The following is a 7,124-nucleotide window of genomic DNA, read 5'->3' as shown; positions in this document are numbered from 1 at the left end:
AAAAAATACAAAAATTAACCAGGCATGGTGGTGGGCACCTGTAGTCCCAGCTCGGGAGACTGAGGCAGGAGAATTGCTTGAACCCAGGAGGCAGAGGTTGCGGTGAGCAAGATCGCGCCACTGCACTCCAGCCTGGGTGACAGAGTGAGACTCTGTCTCCAAAAAAGAAAAGAAACTCCACTTGGATGTCTAAGAGACATCTCAAACTTAACACATCCAGAATAACAACTCTCTTCTTAGTGGCCCTCCTAGGCCCTCACTCCAAGTCATTCCTGTCTCAAGAAATGGCACAGCCCAGCTATTCATGGCTCAAACTCAGGAAGTCTTCCATCTCTCTCTCACTCTCCACACTCAGTGGTTTCACAAGCCCTATAGGCTCTTCCTCCAAAACAGAGATGGATGAGCTTTTGCTATAAAGAGCCAGATAGTAAGTGGACTGTGCAGACCCTGTGGTCCTTGTCTTTTTTTATTTTGGGGGTAAAGATGGGGTTTCACCATGTTGGCCAGGCTGGTCTCAAACTCCTGACCTCAAGTGATCCGCCCATCTCAGCCTCCCAAAGTGCTGGGATTACAGACATGAACCACTGCACCCGGCCAACCTTGCAGTCTCTGTCAACACAATTCAGCAAGGCCATCGTAGCCCCAAAGCAGCAACAGGCAGCACATCAGCAGATGGGTATGGCTGTGTCCAGTAAGACTTTATAGGCATCCTGCAGTATCCGAGGATGCAGGATGGATCCAGGACCCCTACATATCTCCAAATTCGTGCATACTCAAGGCCTACAGTCAGCCTGTGAAACCTGTGAGTATGAAAAGTGAACCCTCCATATACACAGGTTTTGCATCCCACAAATTCTCTATTTCCAATCAGTGTTTGGTTGAAAAAAATCAGAAAAAAAAGTGGACCCGTGCAGTTTAAACGCCTGTTGTTCAAGGACCAACTGTATTTACTAAAACAGGCAAAGGGCCCATTTTGGCTCTTGGACCGTGGTTTGGTGACCCCTGCTCTTCTTCCATCTCCACTGTCCAGGTTACCAGTTCCTCATCCTTTCTTTCTTTTCTTTACTTTTTTTTTTTTTTTGGAGGCGGAGTCTCCCTCTGTTGCCCAGGCTGGAGTGCAGTGGCATGATCTTGGCTCACTGCAACCTCCGCCTCCCGGGTTCAAGTGATTCTCCTGCCTCAGCTTCTCAAGTAGCTGGGATTACAGGCATGCACTACCACACCCAGCTAATTTTTGTATTTTTAGTAGAGACAGGGTTTCACCATGTTGGCCAGGCTGGCCTCGAATTCCTGGCCTCAAGTGATCCGCCTACCTCGGCCTCCCAAAGTGCTGGGATTACAGGCGTGAGCTACCATGCCTGGCCCTTTTTCTTTTTCTTTTTCTTTTTCTTTTTTTTTTGTTCTTGAGACAGGATCTTGCTCTGTTACCCAGACTGGAGTGCAGTGTTGCAATTACAGCTGCCTGCAGCCTTGACTTTCCAGGCTCAAGCGATCCTCCCACCTAAACCTCCTGAGTAGCTGGGACAACAGGTGTGTGCCACCACCACTGGCTAATTTTTAATTTTGTTTTTCTTTTTCTTTCTTTCTTTCTTTTTTTGAGAGCGGAGTCTCACTTTGTCACCCAGGATGGAGTGCAGTGGCATGATCTCAGCTCACTGCAACCTCCACCTCCAGGCTCAAGCAATCCTCCCACCTCAGCCTTCCGAGTACGTGGGGCCACAAGCATGTGCCACCATGCCTGGCTAATTTTTGTGTTTTAGGTAGAGATGGGGTTTTGTCATATTTCCTAGGCTGGTCTTGAACTCCCGAGCTCAGGTGATCTGCCCTCCTCAGCCTCCCAAAGTGCTGAGATTACAGGCATGAGCCAGTGCATCTGGCCTAATTTTTAAATTTTTTTATAGAGACAGGGTTTCACTATGTTGCCCAGGCTGGTATTGAACTTCTGGCCTCAAATGATCCTTCTGCCTTGGCCTCCCAAACTGCTGGGATTATTAGCGTGAGCCACCATACCCAGCCTCTACTTTTGACCCCTTTTAGTTCATGTTCCTTGCCACAAAGGCCACTTTTAAAAGTGGAAACCAGGTTTTGTGTATCCTTTGCTTAAAACCTCCCCTGGCTGCCCATCCCTCTTGGCCAGATGCAAACTCCCATCAAAGACCTTCAAGTCCCTGCGTGGCCTGACCCCCTGCTTGACCCCACTCTCCTCCTCCCTCACTCTACTCTGGCCTCCCTGGTCTTCTTGCTGCTTCATAAACAAGCTTTGGCTCCCTCCTTCCTAAAGCCGTTGCTTTTGCTGTTTCTTCTGCAGATCTTCATATGTCTGTCACCTCCTCCAAGAAGCCTGCCTGAACCACCCATCTAAAATAAAAGCTGGTGTTTATCAACAGCTCGATACATGTCAGCCACTGTTATCACTCTTATGAACCTCGAATGTGAACTGTCTTGATCCTGTGTCCTTTTTTTTTCTCTTGAGACAGGGTCTTGCTCTGTTGCCCAGGCTGGACTGCAGTGGTGCCATCACAGCTCGCTGTAGCCTCGACCCCTTGGGCTCGAGTGATTCTCCCACCTTAGCCTCCTGAGTAGCTGGGACCACAAGTGCGTGCCATCATGCCTGGCTATTTTTTTGGAGAGACAAGGTCTTGCTATGTTGCCTAGCTGGTTTCAAACTCTTGGGCTCAAACAGCCTTCCCGCCTCCACTTCCTAAAGTGCTGGGATTACAGGAATGAGTCACCATGCCTGCTTCAGATCCTGTTGTTATCTCCACTTCACTGAGGAGGAAACTGGGGCCAAGGGAGGGGTTATGTAATTTGCCCCAAATCATTGAGGAAGTAGCAGAGTTGAGATATAAACCAGCTGTGTGACTCTTGAACCCAGGCCTTTAACCCCTACTCTTTGCCACTTATGCATTTTCTTTTACTTTTTTGTTTTGAGAGGGCGTTTCACGCTTGTCGCCTAGGCTAGAGTGCAGCGGTGCTGCCTGGACTAGAGTACAGTGGCACCGTATCGGCTCACTGCAACCTCCGCCTCCTGGGTTCAAGTGATCCTTCCACCTCAGCCTCCCAAGTAGCTGGGATTACAGGCATGCACCACCACACCCAGCTAATTTTTGTTATTTTTAGTAGAGACAGGTTTAACCATGTTGGCCAGGCTGGTCTCGAACTCCTGACCTCAGGTGATCTGCCCAACTCGGCCTCCCAAAGTGTTGGAATTACAGGCGTGAGCCACTCACTGTGCCTGGCCTGCTTATGCATTTTCATGATAGCATTTGATGCGGTATTGAAATTACATCATCTATTTACGTGTTTGTCGAGTGTCTCTTTCACAACAAGGAGCAGAGACCTGGTCTGTCTTTTATTTATTTATTTATTTAGAGACAAGGTCTTGCTATGTTTCCCAGGTTGGTCTCGAACTCCTGGCTCAAGGGATCCTCCCAAGAGCCTCACAAGTAGGTGGGACTACAGGCGTGCACCATTGTACCTGTCTTCTGCTCTATCTTTTGTCTTTCTTACTAAATTCTCAGCTTCTAAAACAATCTCTGGCACACAGTAGACACTCAATATTCATTGAGTGCCTGAATAAAAATTTAGCTTTGTAATAAGGTAACTTCCTGATATGCTAAAAAAAAAAAAAAAACCTGTAAATATTCCAACTATGCATTACCCTACAATTCTTAAATGAGAGAAAGAAAATGACCAGATTGATTTAGTCTAGTTTCAGAAATGCTGAATTCATTCATATTTATATTTATGTCTATCATCAGCCCTTCCCCTCCCCCTCAAACAATGCGAAGTCTGGACTTTTGAATGTTCCTTATGGCATTAGAGAAGGCTTCTGTCCCTTTTAAGCCTTTTTATTCCCTTAGTCCCGTGCCCAGTCTCCAGGCACCTCATCCGTCTCTTGGTGGTTCTTTTGCGCCTGCCCCCACCTCTGTATGTAGCTCCTTCATTCCATTCATTTCAGTTAAACCCTTGCGAGTGTGCCATCTGTCTCCAGCTGGACCCTGGAGCCGTGCAGATGGTGATAAACCCAGGATTCGCTGCACACTCCTCTCTCTCTGGTGAGCCAAGCCCCAGGCCAACCGTGGTCCCACACTGGAGGGAGGAGGAAAAGGGCTCAGCGGTTTGTAGCATACCATGAACTGCTGAGTTTCCAGAATGCTTTGGCAAGATGAAGCTCTGTTTAGGGAGGTGGAAGTTTATTCCTGGTCCCGTGTGGTAGAGACCATTTAATTCGGGTTAAGAGAGGAGTAAAGTCCTCTAGCCAGAAAGGCACACTCCTGGTGCAGCGTGTACCACCTTATCAGGTAGCCAGCTAATTGCATTTACTTTTCTGCACTCCGATTTGCTTTCATCTTGCGTCACATGGCTGATTTTGTTAGTGCTGGTCAAGCTTTCTACCGATGGCAGGATTAGAAGCCGTGGTTTAATAATAGCAATTTTGGAAAATGATCAGCTGTTTAACAACCAAAACATTTCTGGTCTTCTTTTGCTCGGATTAAAGGTGAGGGGACGCTAATATGTACTGGGTACCTCTCTATGTCTGATAATGTGACAAATTGTCTTCAATATTTTCTTTCTCTGATCTTAACAGAATTCCTTGAGGTACTTGGCGTTATCCCTGTTTTGCAAATGAGGAAGACTGGTCTCTGGAAGGTCAGGCACTTGCTCAAGCTCACACTTTCTGTAGGTGGTCATTCAATGTGGAGAAGTGGTTAAGAGTGCAGCTTCTGGGCAAGTGACTCAGGTGTGCCATACCTCAGTTTGCTCATCTGTATAATGGGAATAAAAGTAGCACCTACTTCATTCAGAGAGCTCTTATGGGAATTGAATGAGATGATGCATATTAAGTGCTTAGAACAGGGCTTGGTACCTAGTGATCATAGCTACAAATCAGCTAATTTTTTTCTGATTTTAGTATCTAATTTAAGCAACTGGAAATTCGTTATATTTTGGATTTGAGTGAAAGAAAGATGAGAAGATGGTAACAAGTTGGTTTTGGGGGCCTAATTTCTAAACTCTTGGCATTTCTCTATAGTAAGCTTTGCTGTCACTGAGACCTGGTGTGTCTTTATGGCATTTTTAGGGCACCCCTTTGTCATCTGCTTGACGATGACTTAAGCAGACATTCTGTTTAAACTAGGCTACAAAATCTGGAAGAAATCAGATGGGGCCATTAAAAATTAGTCTCTGTGGCTGGGTGTGGTGGCTCACACCTGTAATCCTAGCACTTTGAGAAGCTGAGGCGGGTGGATCACCTGAGGTCAAGAGTTCGAGACCAGCCTGGCCAACATGGCAAAACCCCGTCTCTACTAAAAATACAAAAAATCATCCGGGCTTGGTAGCAGGTGCCTGTAATCCCAGCTACTTGGGAGGCTGAGGCAGGAGAATCACTTGAACCCAGGAGACGAAGGTTGCAGTGAATGGAGATCATGCCACTGCACTCCAGCCTGGGCAACAGAGCAAGACACCGTCTTCAAAAAAAAAAAACAATCAGTCTGTGGACAAAATGGGATTCACCAGTAGTTGCCAATTTTCAAGGTTTTTCTTTTGTTTTTTTCTTTTGCTCTCAGACAAATGATTGCGAAGACCTTGGTAACATCTAGAAAAGACTTTATAGGCTTTTCGTTGGGCTTAGAGTTTTTTTTGTTTTGTTTGTTTGTTTGGTGAGACGGAGTCTCGCTCTGTCGCCCAGGCTGGAGTGCAGTGGCTGTATCTCGGCTCACTGCAAGCTCCGCCTGCCGGGTTCACGCCATTCTCCTGCCTCAGCCTTCTGAGTACTTGGGACTACAGGCACCCGCCACCACACCCAGCTAATTTTTCTATTTTTAGTAGAGACGGGGTTTCACCATGTTAGCCAGGATGGTCTCGATCTCCTGACCCTGTGATACGCCCGCCTCGGCCTCCCAAAGTGCTGGAATAACAGGCATGAGCCACCATGCCCGGTGGGCTTAGAGTTTTAAAACAAATTGTTAAATTTTAAAGCCTATTTCTAGTTCAGGGCTTTAGGAAGCTTGGAAACTGTAGGTTATGTCACTTAGGACTCTGGTCGTCTTTCCTGAGCATGTGGGATGTTTTTCCGAGGCAGGTGGGGACAGGGGTGAGTTCACATAGCTGGCCTAATGAACAAACTTCCATCTGAGTCTCTTTCATTGAGAATGTGATTTTGTTTGAAGATAGCTATAAAATGGTACACTTGTACATTTTTTAAAAAGTAAGTCACTAAAAAGAAACATTTGCCGCTTGTTTTGTAGGATTAGGATTATACAATCACTTTTAACAGCAAATACGGACGGAGGTAAATTCATCTGACAGAGAAACACACCCAGTCACAAAGTCTCATTAGAAAGCAAAAACACTTTTAACTATTTTATTGAAATACTGGACATGCAAAGATTATTAGTAAGAATAATCACATTCAAAATACCATAATAATAATAATAACAATAATAATAATAATAAGCACAGCGACTCATGCCTGTAATCCCAGCACTTTGGGAGGCTGACGTGGACAGATCACTTGACGTTAAGAATTCGAGACCAGCCTGGCCAACACAGCAAAAACCCATCTCTACTAAAAATATAAAAATTAGCCAGGCATGGTGGCACGTGCCTGTAATCCCAGCTACTGGGGAGGCTGAGGCAGGAGAATTGCTTGAACCCCGGGGGGTGGAGGTTGCAGTGAGCCGAGATCGTACCATTGCACTCTAGTCTGGATGACAGAGCGAGATTCTGTCTCGAAAAATAAATAATAATAATAATAAAAATTCTAGCTGTGGACCATGTGCGCACCTATTCTTGACATGTTAAAACCATCAATCACATCACATAATTGAAACTGTTTTTGCAGTCAGAGCTGTTGAAGGCTTTTTCTGGATGTCCCGAGCTTCCTTGTCTCCATTGAGTCTTCAAAGACTGGGGTGATCTCAGTTTGTCAGCACCAGCCAAAAGGACAGAGCGGGGGTGAGGTGTGTGTGGGAGCCGTGTGGAAAGAGTGTTCAGTTTCCTTTGATCATGATTGATCTACTGTTTATAAAGATCCGCTGTTGTTTATGGGTGAGTGACAGCCAGAGAGTGATGGACAGATTAGCTATGAAATCAGGAGTAGGAAGGATTCAGGAACAATG

At 46.0% G+C, this 7,124-nt stretch overlaps 1 protein-coding gene across 1 annotated transcript in view; it reads right to left on the bottom strand.

The window, feature by feature from the left end:
* Window positions 1-7,124, bottom strand: part of COG1 (component of oligomeric golgi complex 1) — a 50,392-nt gene that overhangs the window by 20,936 nt on the left and 22,332 nt on the right. The window lies entirely within an intron of this gene.

This window comes from Mandrillus leucophaeus, unplaced genomic scaffold (assembly GCF_000951045.1).
Source record: "Mandrillus leucophaeus isolate KB7577 unplaced genomic scaffold, Mleu.le_1.0 Scaffold1, whole genome shotgun sequence".
In the NCBI taxonomy this organism is placed as follows: Eukaryota; Metazoa; Chordata; class Mammalia; order Primates; family Cercopithecidae; genus Mandrillus; species Mandrillus leucophaeus.
This window is presented reverse-complemented; position numbering and strand designations above follow the sequence as displayed.